Source organism: Mixophyes fleayi, chromosome 4 (genome assembly GCF_038048845.1).
Source record: "Mixophyes fleayi isolate aMixFle1 chromosome 4, aMixFle1.hap1, whole genome shotgun sequence".
NCBI lineage: Eukaryota > Metazoa > Chordata > Amphibia > Anura > Limnodynastidae > Mixophyes > Mixophyes fleayi.
In genome coordinates, this window is record NC_134405.1 from 5279815 (window position 1) to 5303804 (window position 23990).

At 45.3% G+C, this 23990-nt stretch overlaps 1 protein-coding gene and 1 long non-coding RNA gene across 6 annotated transcripts in view; one reads left to right on the forward strand and one right to left on the reverse strand.

Annotated features, from left to right (window-relative positions):
* LOC142151003 (uncharacterized) overlaps nucleotides 1-23990 on the forward strand; it is a 100175-nt gene that overhangs the window by 53868 nt on the left and 22317 nt on the right. Inside the window, exon 1 of one of the 5 annotated variants that reach the window (XM_075206259.1) lies at nucleotides 4041-4171. The exons of 3 other annotated variants lie outside the window; for them this stretch is intronic. The gene's annotated coding sequence lies outside the window, so the exon portion shown is untranslated. Of the gene's footprint in view, nucleotides 1-4040; nucleotides 4172-13994; nucleotides 14060-23990 lie in introns of those variants that run through there. One more of the 5 variants, XM_075206260.1, reaches the window with a different exon arrangement.
* LOC142151022 (uncharacterized) lies at nucleotides 16096-22790 on the reverse strand. The gene is made up of 2 exons (XR_012691125.1): nucleotides 22026-22790; nucleotides 16096-17676 (listed from the first exon to the last, which is right to left on the reverse strand). It is a non-coding gene; the product is annotated as an uncharacterized LOC142151022 (long non-coding RNA).

The following is a 23990-nucleotide window of genomic DNA, read 5'->3' on the forward strand; positions in this document are numbered from 1 at the left end:
CTGTACCTCCATGTATATATTTTCCTTGGCCTCTGATGAATCCCGATAAGCGGGTTGCCTAACTGGCCTATGCTCACCAGTGTCCACATGGTGCATCACCAAGGAAGTCCGACCAGGTTTCCTACTGAACTGAGTTGCAAAAGGGCCACAACACTGCCTCAAGCTGCTCCCTCTGACGGGCACTCAACTGCTCATCCCTGCCTATTTCCTCTACACCACCTTCCTCTCTGGCATCCGCATAGAGGTCAGGTAGTGGGTCACTTCCTGATTCGTCAGTCGGCAAGCAGCAACCCGCCGCTACCGCCTCCACACACTCGTGGTATGCCTTCAAAATATTTATGTGGTAGGTCCGCTGCTGCCTACCATCGCTATCAAATGACACCACATAAGTGATGTCACTCAGGTGTTTTGAGACCGTGTACGGTTCAACCCAGGCAGCCTGGAGCTTGTTCTTCCGCGTGGGCATCAGAACAAGAACCTTCTGGCCTACCTCAAACATTTTAGCATGCGAACCCTGATCATACCAAGTCTTCTGTTTTGCCTGCACTTCCGCTAGGTTAGCCTGCGTGAGCCTCATAAGATTCTCTAACCGATCTCTGAGCTTCAGCACATACTCCCCCACAGAGACATCCTGGGTGGGTAGCTCCCCTTCCCAAGACTCCCGGAACAGGTCAAGAGGTCCACAGAGGTCCACTGTCCTGTTCTCCACAGGCGCTATAGCTTACCTCTCAAACGTTGACCACCTCCCGTCCGCTTCTGAGGCACCCAAGCCGCTATCCTATCCCAGCAGACCAGCAACCGAACCTCTGTCACCTCACTCCACTTCCCTCTCAGAAAGAAACAGAAATTAAGGCCGTGCCTACCAGGAAAGGACAGTCCATGACCACGGTAATGAGCAGAGACACTCTAGTCAATCTCGCTTGCCGCCACCTCGTTTTACTTTTGCCAAGGGCGCGGGGCTAAGAGTTCTCTTGATACCAGGAACAGTCCCGTCCCCAGTACTTCACTCACCTCTCGGTGAGGGCCTAACCAGAAGAAGGAATAGAGCATTATACTCACCGGGCACTCCACCTTCCGGGCCCTGCTCTCCTGCTCCTCTCCGTCACCTGTGGAAAGACACAACACAGCTTCCCTCTACTCTACCAGTGAGGCTAGTATGTACAACCCACACAACTGACACTTACTAACAACAAGGTGGCCCGACCCTACAACTAACTCTCATGGTCGGGAAAGCAACTTTACTCTTAACTGGGTGTCGTGTACTCCCTAAGCCTACTCCTTCTACGTACGGGTTACACAGTGTTCACGATTTACTCTGGAGGTCTGAGCCTAAAACCCTCACCTAGGTCGTACCGAGAAGACTATCTTCTCACTATGGGGTCACTCACGGAATCCCAAGGACCAGTCGCACGTGGCACGACTGAGGCTCAGCGCACCACCGGAGTGTCAGCTTCTGCACGGAACCGCCAGTTGTCACTACCAGAACTCTAAATGGCCGCCTTTACCCAAGCAGAACACCGCCACAGTCCAGAACTGCCAGGGATCCTGCCGGAACTTAGGACTGGAACACCCAATTGGAACCACGAGACTGAGTGCTGGAATTCAAAAGGGCTGTTCTGCACTGCCAGTGAGGTGCCCAATCACTACCACTGGAAACCAGCGTAACCCCAGGGATCTACGGGTCGGGAAGACTACTGTGTGTTCTTCCCTAACAGTGTGTGTGCTCTTAACTACACCTTGTCCCCACAGACACAGATTAAACCAGGTAAGCAGTAAGGAAACAAGAGCCTACCTTTAATGGGGGCCTGACATCTTGCACCTGTAAGGAAACACACACAGCACAACCAAAATACAATGCACAATACAGTATTCGCCACAAAGGTGGAATAAGACTCTGCTATGGTATCTGGCCGGCTGACCACGTAATACACACACCTGCTATCTAACCAGACGGTTTAGTATAGCACTAACAGGAGCCTTCTGCTCTACTGTTACCTAGGACTATCCCTTAGCTTACTCACCACACACTGGGACTGTACCCTTATCTACTCAGGGCTCTCACGCCCGTTACTTACAGGGCCTGGTGTCCTCTTTACCATGGGCCTTATGCGCTACACCAGGGGCTCTTTGCCCAGCAAACTACAAGGCCTTGTGCCCTGACTATGGGCCTTTTGCCTCTCTGCCTTGGGCTCTGAGCCCACTAACTAGGGCCTTGTGCCCTTCTCTATGGGCATTATGCCCCATGCTTATGGGCGCTAGCCCACTAACAAGGGCCTTGTGCCCTTTTGCTACAATGGGCTTAAAGCCCCCTGACTACCTATATGGGCCGTGTGCCCAATTTATCCTGGTCCCACAACGTCCTCTTCTCTCTCCGCCGACGAACTTCTGAAGTAATGGCGCCGCTCGGCCGTTTAAATAACCGCTGGTGCAACATCATCACTTGGCGCCACTGCGAGCTCTCATTTGGCTCACCGCGGCGCCAATAACTCAAGCAGCCAGAGGTGAGCCAGGATTGGCTCATCCTCTTTCTGCTGACAGGACCTGCGAAAAAAGAGATAAACTCACCAGCGCTGGATCACAGGAATGGTAAGTAGATTTCCTCTTTTTTGTTCACTCACTTCACGGGCACAGCAACGGGATGATTCTTCACCCTCTTGATGGGCACAGCAGCAGGATCCGCGGGACACATCTCCACACAGCCATATAGTAGTTCAAAGGGGGAGAAGCAGATAGACTCCTGTGGCATCTCCCGATAAGCAAACTAGAGGTGCGGCAGGTAGTATTAAAGTAATTTTATCGTTTTCCAATAAGCATTGTCTATGCGATTTGTGTGGTTCCGAAGCACAAGCAGCTAGACTGATTTTCCTTGAAAACCGTTATTCCTCTGCTGAGCCACTCTGTCAGTCTCTGCATTGGTTGCCTGTTTTTTACCGAATCCAATATAAAATTCTTCTACTAGCGTACAAGGCCATCAACAAAACTTCACCAATATACATCTCTTCACTTGTCTCAAAATATCTCCCAACTTGACACTTCTGTTCTGCACAAGATCTGCGTCTCTCTTCCACTCACATCACATCCTCCCATTACTGGTTACAGGACTTTTTTCGAGCTGCACCCACTCTGTGGAATTCCATCCTCGCACAGTAAGACTTTACTCCGGTCAACAAACTTTCAAGCGTTCTCTGAAAACCCAACTCTTCAGGCAAGCTTATAACATTCCCCAACCACCCTCTTAACCTCACTAGGCTACCTTATTGCCACCCTTTATACAATTCACAAAGACAACAACCCTCTGACCCCAGACCAACATTACTGTGTGACTGGATCACATAGCATACAAATCACTTTAGTCCTATTGGCTGGACCAATATACAGTAGATATAATCTCATGTATCTGACTCACATTGACCTATAGACTGTAAGCTTGCGAGCAGGGTCCTCTCACCTCTTTATATGTAAATTGCTTTATTATTGTTTGTCACCAATTGTAAAGCGCTACAGAATGTGCTGGCACTATATAAATAAATGTTGATGATGATGATAAGATAAGATGATCCTACTATTTATTCCTGGTGTCATGTACATAAGTCTAATATATTACACAGGTCAGTAATCAATATATATATATACACAACAAGACCATGCTGCCATAGGATGATAATGTATGGATATGATATTGTACATGTAGTGTGCTATGCTCTCTATGTGGTTATGTCTCTCTTATATAAAGTGTTTGTGTAGGATGCAACGGTTCCCAAAATGTAAAACACATGTAAAAGTAATCTTTATGGAAAGTAATACACACATTTAGTACATTGCTTATGTGTTATATTTCTATAATAATAATTTTCAAATATTTATATATTACTAAGAGTTATTATTTGAAAGTGTTTATGTGACAAAGTGCGTTGAATTAGCTTTGAAACTAATGACAGGAAACATCTGCAGAGCACATTCGCTGTATACCGTATATGGACTTGTTTCCTCTAAAAGAACATCCTGGTTAGAACACATAAGAGGAACTAATATTTAGTGTGACACAGTATATCCTGTAAGATAACACAGTATAAGGCATTTTAGGTGTGGCATGTAGAACTTCATATCATTTGAACACAAACTTTCAAAGCAACATCATTTTACAGACAGAAGGAAGAAGGGCAAGTAACAGGTAAGTAAAGAACGGAGGGGAAATATTTTCATGAAAAGGTGTGATGGTGAAGGGGCACAGTGTGATGATGAAGGAGCGCAGTGTGATGATGAAAGGGCGCAGTGTGATGGTGAAGGAGCGCAGTGTGATGGTAAAGGGGGCACAGTGTGATGATGAAGGGGCACAGTGTGATGGTGAAGGGGCACAGTGTGATGATGAAGGAGCGCAGTGTGATGATGAAAGGGCGCAGTGTGATGGTGAAGGAGCGCAGTGTGATGGTAAAGGGGGCACAGTGTGATGATGAAGGGGGCACAGTGTGATGGTGAAGGGGCACAGTGTGATGGTGAAGGGGGCACAGTGTGATGATGAAGGGGCGCAGTGTGATGATGAAGGGGTGCAGTGTGATGGTGAAGGGGGCACAGTGTGATGGTGAAGGGGGCACAGTGTGATGATGAAGGGAGCACAGTGTGATGATGAAGGAGCACAGTGTGATGGTGAAGGGGGCACAGTGTGATGATGAAGGGGCACAGTGTGATGATGAAGGGGCGCAGTGTGATGATGAAGGGGCGCAGTGTGATGATGAAGGGGCACAGTGTGATGATGAAGGGGCGCAGTGTGATGATGAAGGGGCGCAGTGTGATGGTGAAGGGGCGCAGTGTGATGGTGAAGGGGCACAGTGTGATGGTGAAGGGGCGCAGTGTGATGATGAAGGGGTGCAGTGTGATGGTGAAGGGGGCGCAGTGTGATGGTGAAGGGGGCACAGTGTGATGATGAAGGGAGCACAGTGTGATGATGAAGGAGCACAGTGTGATGGTGAAGGGAGCACAGTGTGATGGTGAAGGAGCACAGTGTGATGGTGAAGGGGGCGCAGTGTGATGGTGAAGGGGGCACAGTGTGATGGTGAAGGGGCACAGTGTGATGGTGAAGGGGCGCAGTGTGATGGTGAAGGGGCACAGTGTGATGGTGAAGGGGCGCAGTGTGATGATGAAGGGGTGCAGTGTGATGGTGAAGGGGGCGCAGTGTGATGGTGAAGGGGGCACAGTGTGATGGTGAAGGGAGCACAGTGTGATGATGAAGGAGCACAGTGTGATGGTGAAGGGGGCACAGTGTGATGATGAAGGGGGCACAGTGTGATGATGAAGGGGCGCAGTGTGATGATGAAGGAGCGCAGTGTGATGGTGAAGGAGCACAGTGTGATGGTGAAGGGGCGCAGTGTGATGGTGAAGGAGCGCAGTGTGATTGTGAAGGAGCGCAGTGTGACGGTGAAGGGAGCGCAGTGTGATGATGAAGGAGCACAGTGTGATGGTGAAGGGAGCACAGTGTGATGGTGAAGGAGCGCAGTGTGATGGTGAAGGAGCGCAGTGTGATGGTGAAGGGGGCGCAGTGTGATGGTGAAGGAGCGCAGTGTGATGGTGAAGGAGCACAGTGTGATGGTGAAGGAGCGCAGTGTAATGGTGAAGGAGCGCAGTGTGACGGTGAAGGGAGCGCAGTGTGACGATGATGGAGCACAGTGTGATGATGAAGGAGCACAGTGTGATGGTGAAGGGAGCGCAGTGTGATGGTGAAGGAGCGCAGTGTGATGGTGAAGGAGCGCAGTGTGATGGTGAAGGAGCGCAGTGTGATGATGATGGAGCACAGTGTGATGATGAAGGAGCACAGTGTGATGGTGAAGGGAGCACAGTGTGATGGTGAAGGAGCGCAGTGTCACGGTGAAGGAGCGCAGTGTGATGGTGAAGGAGCGCAGTGTGATGGTGAAGGGAGCGCAGTGTGATGATGATGGAGCACAGTGTGATGGTGAAGGAGCGCAGTGTGATGGTGAAGGGGGCGCAGTGTGATGATGAAGGAGCGCAGTGTGATGATGAAGGAGTGCAGTGTGATGATGAAGGGGCGCAGTGTGATGGTGAATTGGCGCAGTGTGATGATGAAGGAGCGCAGTGTGATGGTGAAGGGAGCACAGTGTGATGATGAAGGAGCGCAGTGTGATGGTGAAGGAGCGCAGTGTGATGGTGAAGGAGCGCAGTGTGACGGTGAAGGGAGCGCAGTGTGACGATGATGGAGCACAGTGTGATGATGAAGGAGCACAGTGTGATGGTGAAGGGAGCACAGTGTGATGGTGAAGGAGCGCAGTGTGATGGTGAAGGGGGCGCAGTGTGATGGTGAAGGAGCGCAGTGTGATGGTGAAGGAGCGCAGTGTGATGGTGAAGGAGCGCAGTGTGATGGTGAAGGGGGCGCAGTGTGATGATGAAGGAGCACAGTGTGATGATGAAGGAGCGCAGTGTGATGATGAAGGGGTGCAGTGTGATGGTGAATTGGCGCAGTGTGATGGTGAAGGGAGCACAGTGTGATGATGAAGGAGCGCAGTGTGATGATGAAGGAGCGCAGTGTGATGGTGAACGGGGCGCAGTGTGATTATGAAGGGGCGCAGTGTGGTGGTGAAGTGGCACAGTGTGATGATGAATGGGCACAGTGTGATGGTGAAGGGGGCGCAGTGTGGTGGTGAAGGGGCGCAGTGTGATGATAAAGGGGCGCAGTGTGATGATGAAGGGGCGCAGTGTGGTGGTGAAGGGGCACAGTGTGATGATGAATGGGCACAGTGTGATGGTGAAGGAGCGCAGTGTGATGATGAATGGGCACAGTGTGATGATGAAGGGGCACAGTGTGATGGTGAAGGAGCGCAGTGTGATGGTGAAGGAGCGCAGTGTGATGGTGAAGGGGCACAGTGTGATGGTGAAGGGGCGCAGTGTGATGATGAAGTGAACGCATTGTGATGATGAAGGAGCACATTGTGATGATGAAGGAGCACATTGTGATGGTGAATAGGCGCAGTGTGATGGTGAATTGGCGCAGTGTGATGATGAAGGAGCGCAGTGTGATGATAAAGGAGCGCAGTGTGATGATGAAGTAGCACATTGTGATGGTGAATGGGCGCAGTGTGATGGTGAAGGGGCGCAGTGTGATGGTGAAGGGGCGCAGTGTGATGGTGAAGGAGCACAGATTAGTCCCTTCCACGAGGACCTAAGTTCCCTTATTCCATAACCTGCAGCAAGCCTGCTACTACATCCACCAAGCACATCCCTCACTACCAGCCTTGGGGCCCCTGGTTGTCAGGTGGTTAAGTAACATTACATTACTAGGAAGTCAGTATATTAGTATTTTGTCATCTCTTTCTGTATACAGTTTATGTAACAATGTTTCATATGCAGAATATCAACCACTATGTCTAATACATCCCACATGACGGCTATTACTGAACTGCAAAATATGTCTACCTGCAACGCTTATCTATGTGCCCCAGCTCCGCATACACCCACCTTCTTCTATATCCTCTGTACTGTCTCATTCTCTTCTGCCTACTATCCTACCTTACCTCCCCTGTCCCTTCTTCTGCCACATCCCACCTGTGGAGTTTGTATGTTCTCCCCGTGTTTGTGTGGGTTTCCTCTGGGTGCTCCAGTTTCCTCCCATACTTCAAAAAAATACTAGTATGTTAATTGGCTGCTATCAAATTGACCCTACTGTCTCTGTCTGTCTGAGTGTGTGTGTGTTACGGGATTTAGACTGTAAGCTCCAATGGGGACTGATGTGAGTGAGTTCTCTGTACAGCGCTGCAGAATTAGTGGTGCTATATAAATAGCTGATGATGATGATGTACTGTCTCATCCTCTTCTCCCTCCTATCCTACCTTACCTCCCCTGTGCCTCTTCTTCCATATCTCATCTGACATTATCCCTACCCCTGTTCCCAGTGTCGAACTGGGGCATGAACGGCCCACCGGGGGACTGCAACGCTAGGGGGCCCACCAGAGGGGGTGTGTCCAGCCATCATAGAGGCGAGACCAGACACTAGAAAGGGAGTGGTCAGCTCAGGAAGGACATAGCTAGCACCATAGTGTAGTATATAAAGAATGCAGTGTGTATATAAAGAGAACACAGGGCCTGATTCATTAAGGATCTTAACTCAAGAAACTTCTTATTTAAGTCTCCTGGACAAAACCATGTTACAATGCAAGGGGTGAAAATTAGTTTTCTGTTTTGCACATAAGTTAAATACTGACTGTTTTTTCATGTAGCACACAAATACTTGATAGCTTTTTTGTACACTGAGATTTAAAGTTGATATTTGTGTGCTACATGAAAAAACAGTCAGTATTTAACTTATGTGCAAAACAGAACATTAATTTTCACCCCTCCTATTGTAACATGGTTTTGTCCAGGAGACTTAAATAAGAAGTTTCTTAAGTTAAGATCCTTAATGAATCAGGCCCACAGTCTTGACCTGCCCCTTAGATTGAGCGGAACAGTCAACAAAAATCGGGGCTGTCCCACTAGAATCAGAACATTTCACAGACTGTCCTACCTGTTCTTGTCACTTTCACCACCTCTGGCTGCTGGTTTCTTTAGTTGCAGCTTGTCTGGATCCTGGAATGTTGGGGTCCCTATTTGGAGAAAAAAATGTGTACATTTAGAAAATTACAACCATGCCCGGCGTTAAATAAATAGGACCCACGATTAATATTTGTGCCTCTCCCCTCTTCTTCATCACTCTGTGTCCCCCCCCTCTTCTTTATCAATCTGTGCCCCCACTCTTCTTCATCACTCTGTGCCCCCCCTCTTCTTCATCACTCTGTGCCTCCCATCCACTTCTTCATCACTGTGCCTCCCATCCTCTTCTTCATCGCTCTATGCCCTCCCCTCTTCATCATCACTCTGTGCCTCCCAACCTCTTCTTTATCAATCTGTGCCTCCCCTCTCTTCATCATCACTCTGTGCCCCCCTCTTCTTCATCACTCTGTGCCTCCCATCCACTTCTTCATCACGGTGCCTCCCATCCTCTCCTTCATCGCTCTATGCCCTCCCCTCTTCATCATCACACTGTGCCTCCCCACTCTTCTTCATCACTCTGTGCCTCCCATCCTCTTCTTCATCACTTTGTGCCCCCCTCTTCTTCATTACTCTGTGCCTCCCATCCTCTTCTTTATCAATCTGTGCCCTCCCCTCTTCTTCTTCATCACTCTGTGCCTCCCCCCTCTTCTTCATCACTCTGTGCCTCCCCCCTCTTCATCATCACTCTGTGCCTCCCCCCTCTTCATCATCACTCTGTGCCCCCTTCTTCTTCATCACTCTGTGCCTCCCATCCACTTCTTCATCACACTGTGCCTCCCATCCTCTTCTTCATCACTCTGTGCCCCCCCTCTTCTTCATCACACTGTGCCTCCCCCTCTTCATCATCACTCTGTGCCCCCCTCTTCATCACTCTGTGCCCCCCACTTCTTCATCACTCTGTGCCTCCCATCCACTTCTTCATCACTGTGCCTCCCATTCTCTTCTTCATCGCTCTATGCCCTCCCCCCTCTTCTTCATCACTCTGTGCCTCCCCCTCTTCTTCATCACTCTGTGCCTCCCATCCACTTCTTCATCACACTTTGCCTCCCATCCTCTTCTTCATCACTCTGTGCCCTCCCCTCTTCATCATCACTCTGTGCCCCCCTCTTCTTCATCACTCTGTGCCTCCCCCCTCTTCTTCATCACTCTGTGCCTCCCCCCTCTTCATCATCACTCTGTGCCCCCCTCTTCTTCATCACTCTGTGCCTCCCATCCACTTCTTCATCACTGTGCCTCCCATCCTCTTCTTCATCGCTCTATGCCCTCCCCTCTTCATCATCACACTGTGCCTCCCCACTCTTCTTCATCACTCTGTGCCTCCCATCCTCTTCTTCATCACTTTGTGCCCCCCTCTTCTTCATTACTCTGTGCCTCCCATCCTCTTCTTCATCACTCTGTGCCCTCCCCTCTTCATCATCACACTGTGCCTCCCCACTCTTCTTCATCACTCTGTGCCTCCCATCCTCTTCTTCATCACTCTGTGCCTCCCAACCTCTTCTTTATCAATCTGTGCCCTCCCCTCTTCTTCTTCATCACTCTGTGCCTCCCCCTCTTCTTCATCACTCTGTGCCTCCCCCTCTTCATCATCACTCTGTGCCCCCCTCTTCTTCATCACTCTGTGCCTCCCATCCACTTCTTCATCACACTATGCCTCCCATCCTCTTCTTCATCACTCTGTGCCCCCCCTCTTCTTCATCACACTGTGCCTCCCCCTCTTCATCATCACTCTGTGCCCCCCTCTTCATCATCACTCTGTGCCCCCCTCTTCTTCATTACTCTGTGCCTCCCATCCACTTCTTCATCACTGTGCCTCCCATCCTCTTCTTCATCGCTCTATGCCCTCCCCCCTCTTCTTCATCACTCTGTGCCTCCCCCTCTTCTTCATCACTCTGTGCCTCCCATCCACTTCTTCATCACTGTGCCTCCCATCCACTTCTTCATCACTCTGTGCCTCCCATCCTCTTCTTCATCACTCTGTGCCCCCCTCTTCTTCATCACTCTGTGCCTCCCATCCACTTCTTCATCACACTGTGCCTCCCATCCTCTTCTTCATCACTCTGTGCCCCCCCCCTCTTCTTCATCACTCTGTGCCTCCCCCCTCTTCTTCATCACTCTGTGGATTCCCCCTCTTCTTCATCACTCTGTGCATCCCCCCTCTTTTTCATCACTCTGTGCCGCCCCCTCTTCTTCATCAATATGTGCCTCCCATCCACTTCTTCATCACTGTGTCTCCCATCCTCTTCTTCATCACTCTGTGCCCCCTCTTCATCATCACACTGTGCCTCCCCACTCTTCTTCATCACTCTGTGCCTCCCCACTCTTCATCACTCTGTGCCTCCCATCCTCTTCTTCATCACTCTGTGCCTCCCCCCTCTTCTTCATCACTCTGTGCATCCCCCCTCTTCTTCATCACTCTGTGCCCCCCTCTTCTTCATCACTCTGTGCCTCCCCCTCTTCTTCATCACTCTGTGCCTCCCATCCACTTCTTCATCACTGTGTCTCCCATCCTCTTCTTCATCACTCTGTACCCTCCCCTCTTCTTCATCACTCTGTGCCTCCCATCCTCTTCTTCATCACTCTGTGCATCCCCCCTCTTCTTCATCACTCTGTGCCTCCCCCTCTTCTTCATCACTCTGTGCCTCCCATCCACTTCTTCATCACTGTGTCTCCCATCCTCTTCTTCATCACTCTGTGCCTCCCATCCTCTTCTTCATCACTCTGTGCCTCCCATCCTCTTCTTCATCACTCTGTGCATCCCCCCTCTTCTTCATCACTCTGTGCCCCCCTCTTCTTCATCACTCTGTGCCTCCCCCCTCTTCTTCATCACTCTGTGCCTCCCCCTCTCTTCCATAGACACACATTACATCAGGATCAGCAGATCACCCTCAGCTAGACAGGTGAGGATTATACAGGGTTACACAGATCCCTGGGAGAGCAGGCTACATAGACACACATTACATCAGGATCATGTCTAGCTGAGGGTGATCTTCTGATCCTGATGTAATGTGTGTCTATGTAACCCGCTCTCCCAGGGATCTGTGTAACCCTGTATAATCATGGTCATGTGGTTACAACAGTCACATGGTACACAGTCACTGTGACATCACCAGGTCATGTGACTGCAGCGGTCACATGGTACACAGTCACTGTGACATCACCGGGTCATGTGACTGCAGCGGTCACATGGTACACAGTGCAGCAGGGTTGTGACTAAATCCCCTTCGGCTTAGGTACCCGGTACCTACACTGCATGGGAAATAACACACTCAGTGTGAGGCAGCTAAATCCCCTTCACCGAAGGTACCTTTATGGCCCCCTGCTGGTCAGGTCATGAATGGGAAGAGGATTTAGCCAGCTCACAGTGATGTTCAGTGTAGGTACCTGGTACAATGACTGTATGGGAAATAGGATTTAGCCGGCTCTTAGCCACACTTATACTGTCTTATATTACTGAGGTTGTTTTTGGTGATGGTAGTATCAGTACTAAATAACATGAAAATGGATAGTATAATATGTGAATTTTGTCTTGAATTTGTTTCTAGGTCACCTGAAAAAATAATATTTATTTAGCCATTTATTTTTTAAAGATAAAATGTACTTATTGGGACAACCTTTTAAGAGTTAATTTCTCTTGTGGTTACTCATAAATGATCCATATGGATGTGTAGAGATCTAAAAACAAGATCATTTTAGAGTGAGAAATAGAGAAACTGAAGATACAGGATCATAAATTGGAAGTAACAGCAAGAAATGCAAACTGAAAGGTCAACTCAAAGTAAAGGATAATGTGTAGATATCAGCCCATGAGAAAAGTTATTTGCAATTATTATTTTATGCTAGAACCTTAATGCACATCACCATGCATTAGATATAGATGAAGAGCCCCCTCTCCATCTTTATTCACAAAACTTGTTGTCACCAGCAGACAATTATAGTTGCCAGCTCATTTGTTTGGTGTTACTTAGGATTCTCTATGTCTGGTGCATGTAGATTTGCTTATAGGAGTTGACTATTTTACTTGTATGCTTTATAGTGGATGCTTTAGGTTATGTTTTAATCATACTTGCCCACTCTCCCGGATTGTCCAGGAGACTCCCTAATTCTGCATAGATCTCCTGCAGTACCTGGTTGGTTTTCCCGCATCCTGTCACTTCCCAGTGAAGTGGTCAGGACGGGGTCCTCTATGACGTGAGTCACAGCAAACCGCATAATGTAGGCCTTGCCACCTGGGTCATATAACGCGGCTGCATAAATGTATAGTTGGGGGCGGTACCAAAAGGACACGATTCCCTGCCCCCCCTCCCCCCCTCCAAGATATGTTCAGATTTTAGTGTTAACATTTTTAGTTAAAAAGTACTTGGACATACCCATGGTGTATATTTTACTCAGGGGGTACTTATGTGGCATTATTAACCGTCCACAATGGGTCTGGTGACTCCCCAGTCATTGGTGCCTGTCCATGTACTGGAACCATACTCAAGAAGGGCACTGGGAGTAGGTATGGCAATCATAACAAGAGCGCAAAATGGTGAACAATGTAAGTAAGGCAGACAAGAGGAGGAATGATTCTGAGGATGCCCTATCACAGTAAAATCGTATATATATATAAATCATTGGGCTGCTTGTCTGTCCAGTTATGCATTCAGACACCCCTGCACCGATTGGGATGAAACCAATGCGAGATGGTCCAGTTGGATCCTGTCCAGGTTTTAGGGAGGTTAGGGTCCTAGTAGAACCTCCCATTGGTGTACACTGGGTAGAACTTTGACCTGGCGAGCCTGTCCTGGTGTTTCCACTAGATGGATTTCAATGACATTTAATATAAAAACAAAAACGACACTGGGCAGCCACCTAATGGGTGTGTTGGAAGACCTGCTAAGATTCTAATTATTTTGAAAAGGTTGACAGTTACATTCAGCTCATTGATAACTTAATAGCTTGAAGATTTAAACCCAGGCAACGGCAGGTACTTCAGCTAGTAATTAATAAAACAGGATCTTTATTCTTAAGATTATTTGCATAATTGTCTTTCTTTCAATGCCCCAGCTTTTGTCTCTCAGCACTTATTGTGGAGGGTACAGCGTGCAATGAAAATTAGAGTGCACCACATTTGTACACGGCAAATTTAGAATCAGACACACACCTATCTTAATATTACCTGGACTGAATAAAGATGTAGGGCCTGATTCATTAAGGATCTTAACTTGAGAAACTTCTTATTTCAGTCTCCTGGACAAAACCATGTTAAATGCAAGGGGTGCAAATTAGTTTTCTGTTTTGCACATAAGTTAAATACTGACTGTTTTTTCATGTAACACACAAATACTTGATAGCTTATTTGTACACTGAAATTTAAAGTTTATATTTGTCTGCTACATGAAAAAACAGTTCCATCAGCCCGTCTTCACTGTGTACCATGTGACCATTGTGGTCACATGACCCTGTGATGTCAGAGTGACGTGGGAAGGTACCTAAGCTGAAGGGGATTTAGCCTCTACCAGTGCAGGAGGCAGCTGGCAGATAATAGGTAAGAAGGGGGATGTGATGGGGACGTGTGAGTACAGCTGCTGGGCAGAGGGGTGTAATAGAAGTAACACAATGCTGTCCTCAGTATTATTGTGTTACTGACATTAGTGACACGTGTACATGGGCAGACTGCCAGGGGACCTTTACATACTTCTTTAGGGTGTTGGAATTTGCCAAATAGAAAATGGATTTACTATGATTATAAATATTACCTGTGTTTGACTTTCATTAACCATTTATATTTGTGAATCTGGTTGTCACTGGGAACAGGATACATGTGTGTATGTAAAGCATGTTGTCAGAAGGACATGCGTGAGGAAAGCATGTGGACAGAGGGGAGGTGCATGCGGAAGGAAAGCATGTGGAGAGAGGGCAGTGGCGCACGCAGGGGGGGTTTCTGAGTCTCTAGAAACCCCCCCCATGCGCTAACTAAGTGGCCACTGTCCTATACAGCAGCCGCGGCACTGTCAAAGAAGCGTCCGCGGCGGTGCTGTAGTGTATACAGCACCGCCGCGGACGCTTCTTAGACAGCGCTGCGGCTGCTGTATAGGACAGAGCTGACTAAACGGAGCTGCTGCCCCCCCCCCGGCAATCCTCCGTGCGCCCCTAAGAGGGGGACGTGTGTGTGCGTGCGCACACATGTAAAGCATGTTGACAGGGAGACGTTTGCGTACGTGTGCGTGCTTGCGTGCAAAGCATGTGGACAGAGAGCGACGTGTGCACGCGTGTAAAGCATGTGGAGAGAGGGACGTGTGTGTGCGTGCGCACACATGTAAAGCATGTTGACAGGGTGACGTTTGCGTATGTGTGCATGCTTGCGTGTAAAGCAGGGGGACGTGTGTATGTGTGCGTGCTTGCGTGCAAAGCATGTGGACAGAGGGGGACGTGCGTGCGTGCAATCCATGTGGACAGAGGGGGATGTTTGTTTGTGTGTGCGCGCGCGCGTAGAGCATTTGGACAGAGGGGAATGTGTGTGCGCGCATGCGCTTGCAGAGCATGTGGACAGAGGGAGATGTGTGTGTGTGCAAAGCATGCGTACAGATGGTGTGTGTGTGTGTGTAAAGCATTCGGACAGAGGGTACCTGTGTGTGTGTGTGTGTGTGTGTAAAGCGTGTGGACTAAGGGTGTGTGTAAAGCATGTGGATAGAGGGTACGTATGCGTGTAAAGCATGTGGACACAGGGTGTTCGTGCGTTTGGAATGCATGTGGACAGAAGATATGTGTGTGTGTGTGTGCGTGTGCGTGCTTGCGTGCAAAGCATGTGGACAGAGGGGGGCGTGTGTGTGTTTTTAAAACATGTGGACAGAGGGTACTTGTGTGTGTTTGTATAGTTGTGTGTGCAAAGCATGTGGACAGAGGGTACGCGTGTGTGTGTGTGTGTGTGTGTAAAGCATGTGGACAGAGGGGGACAAGTGTGTGTGTGTGTGTGTGTGTGTGTGTGTGTGTGTGTTTGTGTGTAAAGCATGTGGACAGAGGGGGACGTCTGTGTGCGTGCGTGTAAAGCATGTAGACTTAGTGGGACTTTTGTGTGTGCCTGCTTGCATGCAAAGCATGTGGACAGAGGGGGGCGTGTGTGTGTGTGCGCGCGTGTGCGCGCGTGTGCAAAGCATGTAGACAGAGGGGGACGTGTGTGCGCGCAAAGCATGTGGACAGAGGGGGACGTGCGCGTGCAAAGCTTGTGGACAGAGGGGGACGTGTGCGTTCGTACAAAGCATGTGGACAGAGGAGGACATCTGTGTGTGTGCGCGTGCAAAGCATGTGTACTGAGGGGGACGTGTGTGAGCGCATGCTTTCAAAGCATGTGGACAGAGGGGGATGTGTGTGTGTTTGTAATGCATGTGGACAGAGGGTACTTGTATGTGTGTTTGTTTGTATATGTGTGTGTGTAAGGCATGTGGACAGAAGGAACGTGTGTGTGTGTAAAGCATGTGTTGGGGTATCGGGGTTCACCGATACTTCTATCAAGCACCTTCAATGTCAGTCAGATCTTTCTTGGTTTTCAGTCGACTGGTGAACAGAAAATACTCAACACCTGTATGATATAATGCTGAGTAGCTTTATTCTGTTACAATTTGAGACCACTTCAGCGCTTATTTTTATACATGTAAGTCTAGGGGTATAGATTCTAAACAACCAATTATAAGACAGAAAAATAATGAGAGAAAATCAATTAACAATATATATATTTCAGTTTTACATCAAAGATCAAACAACTCTTTCTTCTTTGTGTGTTATCTCTTTCCAGGCTTTCTGCCAATATCCTTGTGCTGCCCCCATCTTTGAGTCCTTGGGTTTTATCTTATCAAGAACGTTGCTACATGTTCTTGGAATGTTTTCGTTGATGGGATCATTCTGCTGTTATGGTCAACCTTGAATAATTTGTCTTTTTAAACTGGAAATAATATCTGCTTAATTTCTCTTAAAGTCATAGCATAACATATTAGCATCTAAAGCTTAGCACATGATAGATATTAAATCAATAATCATACAATTCCACTCTAACATTCCCCTCTTTGATTAAATATCAACTATTAACCTCTACCTATCAGTCATGGCGATACTCAGCAGAAGACAGTTAGTACCTACATTTAAACATATGGTATCATAAGGACCCCATATGATTAGAACAAGAATTCATTAAGCACATATCTCTGGTACTTTATCACCATAACTTTTCTTTCCCTACTTAATGTTTTATCTCGGTGCATAGAGGGGAATACTTTGCTGATATCTATTCAAAAGCTTTCTTGTATTACATGTTAAGTAGCAGTTCCATATAATCATTATAGTTAGTACAAGAAGAATTAGTATCAATGGATGAATCAAGATATTCATTGCTTTCTATATGGAATAAGATTCATTAACAAATATGTCCCACTAATGAATAGGACATCAATTTTCATTCTGGTTTCTCGATGGTCACTGTCAATCTCTTGTTGCAGACTGTGCAGGTTTTTGGTTTGATTGTTGACCATTGCTGATAATGTTCACTGTTTGTCTCAGACATTAAACTTGTAGAAATTTCTGTGATCATTACTGGTTCTGGAAGCTCATTATTTTTCCTGCAGGAACAACAATCAAGTGTCAGTAATTTCTTAATCAGCCATATAACAATTTTCTCTACCACATATACAATGAGCTGGATTGCCAAACCCTTTGCTACTAATGGCAATATTCCCAATATTCAAAATGAATCATTGCTGACAACTTTGCCAATGAGGTTATGTATTCACAAAGGCATTTTCAAAGTTTATTCTCCTATGAGTGCAAATTGTTGAGCACTCCTTCCCCTTCTGTTTCTCACAGTGACATAGGCAATTTGTCACTTATCTGTCTGTTTCATACTGGGTTAGGGAGGCCTTGACCCCTACTTCAGGCAGAAATATTCTGGTAAGACATATCAATACCATAAGACAGTCATTTCTATTTATCAGAACAAGACTCCCCTGATTTGAAGACTTTCCAGGTCTTTTTCCTGTACTTTCACTGCCATGGGAGTCATCAACAGGACTTGATAAGGACCCTTATATCTGGGTTCAAGACGTCTCCTGATGTGCTTTCTTATGACCACCCAGTCCCCAGATAGCAGTTTATGGGTACCTGTATCAAAATTAGGGTCTGGAATGGAGGAGAACATTTGACCATGTATTTCAGTTAGTTGTTTCTGTAATAAGGCAACATAATTCAACAAATCACCACGTACATGCTGTAGTTGCTATGGAAAATAACAGCCCGTTCTGTGTGCTGTGCCAAACAGTATCTCATTTGGTGCTAAACCTGTGTCTCTTCATAAGTATAGTTCTAATGTTAAACTGAACTATTGGTAAATATTCTAACCAAGTCTTTTTGGTTTCTTGCATCATTTTCTGTAGTTTCAATTTAATGTCACCATTAAGCCTTTCTACCCTCCCACCTGCTGGTGGCCTATAAGGAGTGTGAAAAGCTTGTGATACTCCCAAGTTCTTCATTACATGCTTCATTATCTCTTCTGTAAAGGTTGTACCTCTATCTGATTCAATAACTTCAGGTATGCCATATCTATAGATGACTTCTGAGATTAATTTCTTTGCTGTATTTTTAGCAGTAGCTTTTCCTTCTAACACATACTCGTAGGTACCACATTTAAGAAGTTGTATATAGTCGATCTGAAGTCTCTGAAAGGGATAGAAAGCCTTTGGGGTCTTTACTCTTTGCCCTGGATTGTGTATTCCACATATCCAGCAAGCTGCCACATAGTTTGTGTCCGCACAGTTAAATCCAGGGGCAATCCAATTTTTCCATACCCTATTAGTCATTGCCTCTTTGGAATGATGTACTTGTCCATGTGCAATCTGAGTCATTACTGGGTATAAGGCTCTTGGTAGGCACCATTTATTTTCTTTTGACCATATTCCTTGCTCATCAAGCTGTGCACCTTCTTTTTCCCACTTATTATTTTCTTCCTTTGTTGCTTGTTTGTTGCTTTGTAGGTCTGGGAATTGAAATTTGTCTGTGTCACCTTCTGTTGAGTCTACACGAAATGTAGTATTTTTTGGTTGGAGGGCTGCCTTTTTTTGCTGCTTGATCTGCAAAGTTATTTCCTCTTGCTTCTGGAGTTTGTTCTCTAGTGTGAGCTTGAACCTTTATAATTCCCACTTGTTTAAGGAGTTCCAATGCTCTAAACAGTTCATTAATCAAGTTTGCATGTTTGATGGATTTTCCATTTGATTCTTGGAAATCTCTGCTTTTCTAAATGGGACTGAAGTCATGCGCCACTCCCCAGGCATAACGTGAATCTGTATATACATTGGCTTTTTGTCCTTCTGCATATACACAAGCTTTAGTTAGAGCTATCAATTCTGCTTCTTGTGCTGATGCTCCATTAGACAGTGTTCCTGAGTCAAGCACCTCTTCCTCAGTTGTGATGGCATAGCCTGTGTATGGAACTCCATCCACATAGTATCTAGATCCATCTACATAAAGAGTTAGGGTTGCATCTGAAAGTGGTGTGTCAGTAACATTATGCAAAGCTGAAGTCTCTAATTTCATAAGTTCCAAACAATCATGTGAAAATTTTTGTGTGTGTATTTCTTCAGTTTCTTCTTCAGACACTTCACTCAGGTCCTCATATCCCCTGTCTGATGATTCATCTTCTTTGCGACTCCCCTTACTCCCCTCTTCTGAATCATCAATGGGGAGCAGGGTTACTGGATTGAGGACTGTGCAATTGGTAATTGTTACATGTGAGGCGCTGAGCAAGGCTACCTGATATTTAGTTAGTCTAGCTGCAGACAAATGTCTTGTTTTTGCTTGATTAAGAATTTCTGTGACTGCATGTGGAACTTGAATAATAAGTGCATGGTCCAATACCATATCTGCTACCTTTTCTTTCAGTATTGCTGCTGCTACTGCTTGTATACATAATGGAGAACCTCTTATAACTGGATCGAGTTGTGCAGAATAATAGGCCAGTGGCCTTTGCTTCGTTCCATGTTTCTGTGTGAGGACTCCTAGAGCATGTCCTGACTGCTCATAGCAGAACAATGTGAAAGGTTTCAGATAGTCTGGTAGTCCAAGTGCTGGTGCAGTAGAGATGGCGTGTTTCAGGGCTTGCACTGCATTCTCTATTTCAGTTATATTGAGTGGTTCTGTTCCCTGTTGTTTCCTCAAGCATTCATACAGTGGTTGCATAAGAATTGAAGCTGAAGGAATCCACTCTCTGCAATATCCGAGGAGTCCCAAAAAGGCTCTGATTTCTTTGACTGTTTTTGGTGTCTTCATGTCTCGTATAACTTTAACTCTTTCAGTTGTAAGATGTCTGGTTCCTGCAGAGATACAATGTCCTAAGAATATTACTTTTTCCTGTACTAGTTGCAACTTGCTTTGTGATATTCTGCAGTCTTGTTCGGCCAGAAAACAAAGTAATGACAGTGTTTCTGCTTTGCATTCTTCTTCAGCTTTCGCAGCCACCATGAGATCATCTACATATTGAATGAGTTGAGTAGTTGGATTGATAGGCCTCCATCCTTGGAGAATTAGTGCCATTGCTTCTGAAAATTCTGATAGGCTTGTGGCTCCTCCTTGAGAGAGTCTTGTCCAACAATATTGGTTTCCATCATGGGTGAAGGCTAGAAGGAGTTGACTATCTTCTGTGATTGGGACTGAGAAGAAAGCATTTGCCAAGTCAATTACTGAAAACCATTTTGCATTTGGCAGTATCTGATTAAGCAAAGTGTGGGGGTTAGGTACAATGGGAGTGTTGATCAGAAGTCTTTTGTTGACCTCTCTTAGGTCATAAACCATCCAGTATTGCACCCACTTGTCCAACATATTGTTTCTTTACTGGGAATAGGGGTGTAAAATAAGGAGAGCGACATTTTCTTAACACCCCTATTTGTAGATATTCTTGTATTTGTTCTGAGATCGCTTTGGTTTGAGCTGCAGCAAGTGGGTACTGTTTAATTGAGACAGGATGTGTTCCTGGCTTTAGTGTCAGTTTTACAGGATTTACTTTAAGTGTGCCCACATCGTGTTTTCCTTTGGACCATAACTTGTCTGGTACTATGTTCAGCCAATCTGGTAGATTAACAGTCTTATCCTTGTGACATGTGCTAATCTGCTCTAGCATCTAGATTGCTGCTGTAAGATCTTCTTGGACTGGAGATGGGAGTTGACTTATGAGTTTTACTCCAGTTGGGGTGTATTTGATGCTGGCTTGTATCTTTGAAAGTACATCTGCTCCCAACAGATTATAGGGACAAGATGAGGAAGTGAGAAATTGTATTGGTACTTCAATTGTCTCTTCACCTACTAAAAGTGTGACTGGTTTACTTTCTGTTAGTTTTACTTATTTTCTTGCTAGGCCTATAGCAGGTAAACCAATTTCTGTTAATAGTTGTTGAGGTACCTCCTGTTTTCTTAATACAGTGTGGCTTGCTCCAGTATCAATTAGACACTCACATTCTTGACCATTAGGTAATATGATATTCATTAGGCCTTTAGTTAAGTCATCTTTCAGAGTTTGGTTATATGTCAGCCGGAGGTATGTTGGAGGGCCAATTTCCTATGCCAGTTGTTGGTCTGTAGCTTGTTGATTTCTTCTTTCCAGCCATTTCTTATGCTTAATGCAATCTCTTTTCATGTGGCCTCTTTGTTTGCAAAAGAAACAAACTCCTTGTTTTTTCATTTCTGCCAGAGTCATATTTCCTTTTTCCTTTATTTATTGCTCAGGTGCACCTCTTGTGTCTTTACGAACCTTCCAGTCTTTATTTTCTTGGACCACATGAACGGTTTGGGACTTGTCTTTGACTTTCCTCTGCTTCTCCTTTTCCCGGTCTTCTATACCTTCCAGGACTTGGAGCATGGATTGCATTTCCATTGTTACTACTTCTGGTCTTATAAGGAACAATTGTTGACGATATGTTTCAGAAAGGCCATTGAGGAATCTGGTCTTAAACAGTCTGCGATGTTGGGCATTATCTTGAGTGAAGATTTCAACTTTGTGTGCTTGAGTAGCTCTGTCACAATCTGGCAAAGCCAGTGCTGGTGCTGAAGTTGCTTTAGCTTAAAATTGGTTAAACATTTGGTTTTGCTCAGTGGAGAGTGTAAATGTCTTACTATCACCCAGAAATGCTAATGCAAAAACACAGATAATAGCTCATAAAGTCTTAAATCTTTTTAATTTCCGTACAAATATTGAATTCCCATCAATGCATTACCATACCCACGATACAAAGAAGGACTTGCAGTATACTACTATTATAGCACAGTAAATAATGGCAGTGAATGCATTTACAACACTGATTGACTCAAAATTGTTATGAGGATAAAAATAAAAACCTTTTTTTTGCTTTCTGCACATACAGAAAAACCATCTGGTTCATGCATTTGCTATGCGAATAGCACATAAACTCTAATATCTCTTTCCAAAACAAGGTAATCATTACTCAGCAGAGTCTACGGTTTTTAAATTCTTGATTAGTTTTTACTTATGTTTGTTGTAGCTGTGGATCAAAACATTGCAAACTTCTATTCATTGGAAGTTGGATAAATTCAATCTGGATTGAAAGGGTGCTTTGTAGCTGGAGAGCTTCTGTGAAGAAAAAACTTTTGCATAGAGATTAACATTTATTCACTAGGAATTACAGTAACTGTTATTAATTCACATTGAACAGCTGCTAATACGACACTTGTTTAAAAGTTTCTCTTTGTAGCTTAACTGTGACGCTATGCGTTCCATGCAATGAAAAACTGATTTCCTCAAAGGGGCAGTCCCTAATCTCACAAACAGGGAATGTCAAAGTGACGAGACCTGGGCGAGTGTTCAAAGCCACTCCTTTCTCATCATCTCTTTGTAAACCAAATATTCACACATATTTCCAGATTCTTTGATTTCCATGTTTAAAGTACAAATATATATTCACAATTCTCGCTCACAGACGACATTTTATCTCGTAACATTTCTTTATGGGCATAACAAACCCTCCTTATTTCTGAGAACATTCATCAGCGCCATTTTCACACAGATAAAAACAGCTTGTAATATATATCTTCATGTAAAGGCTCACTCCCACAATTCTCAACTTCATTAAAGAGAAAGCTATTTTTCGCAAATTTCAGAAACAAAATTATTTTGTTCAAATACAGAAACGGCTTGTTGGACCCCAGCCAACTTGTCCGTCCACTGAATCGTGTAATGACGGACCAAAACATTTCAACACTTGTTATGCATCTCTTTAAAAGCTTAGAATTAAGCAGGCAGACATTATATTATTTACAAAATGTACAACTTCTTTAACCTTGAAACATGTCTCTTGTAAAAAAAATAAACAGACAAGACAGACAAACACAGATCTCCCTCACACGAAGTAAGACGGAGACAAAACTCACATACAGAGAAAGAAAAATCAGCTGATACCTTCCAGCCTACTGCTGTGGAACTACAAGTCCCAGCATTAGACTAAATACAAGTTAGCCTCAACATGTTATTATCACTCAGCACTCCGGACATATTTTATCAGCATTACATACATTGTCAGATAACAAAAAACAGAGTGCTTCTTATCTCAATACACTGAAATCTTTTACACAGAATAAGGGAGGGGCACATCTCACTCATTCAGCTGCGCAGGATCAAACATACATTTAGCATATCCACACATTGACCTGATCTTCATAGCCAAGCCTTTTTATCCATTCTTTATTATTCAAATAAAACCCATACCATTTCTCTAAGTCTAATGTCCCTTCTGGGGGAAATCCTGCTCTCTTGAGTACTTTATGAATTCTTTAAAGAGCTTTACTACCTTCTCTCTTTTTCATTATATCCATAGGCTTGCCTATAGTAGGCATCTTACTGTTCTGTGCCCCCATTTACTGGGTTACTGGTCACAGTACAGTCAGTATCTGGGATACAATGTCTTATAAGTGGAATAAGGTAATACAATTTTCCCCTTTGTACAGACTATAAGTATCTTTAATCCTTTACCTCCTAGTCTGCCATAGGAACACCAGATGTGAGTTTTATCGGCTGTAGATTAAAAGGCTGGCATTTATGGCTGATCCGATTCTTCCCCTCAAGTCAGTGTATGGACATATAGGTTTATAATCTGGTAACATATGATTTTGTGGCCAATATGTAGTTTTTCTTCATTCAAATGCACCCTAACGTAAAATATAGTTCTTTTTCATTACTTACAAAACCGTAATATGCATTTGTAGTTGTAACACACTCTAGTCTAGGTCTCTTGCAACCTGAATATTTTCTCAGAACAATGCAGCAGGTACAATTCTTACATACACCTCTCTTATTATCTTCTAACTCAAATTGTCTACATCCATCATAATCTACAGTATCCATACATTTATCATTTCATTATCCTTTCCTCTGACTGAACATTGGGTTCATAGAATACCCTCTAATCACCTCAACTGACTTTCCTTAGACATACAAA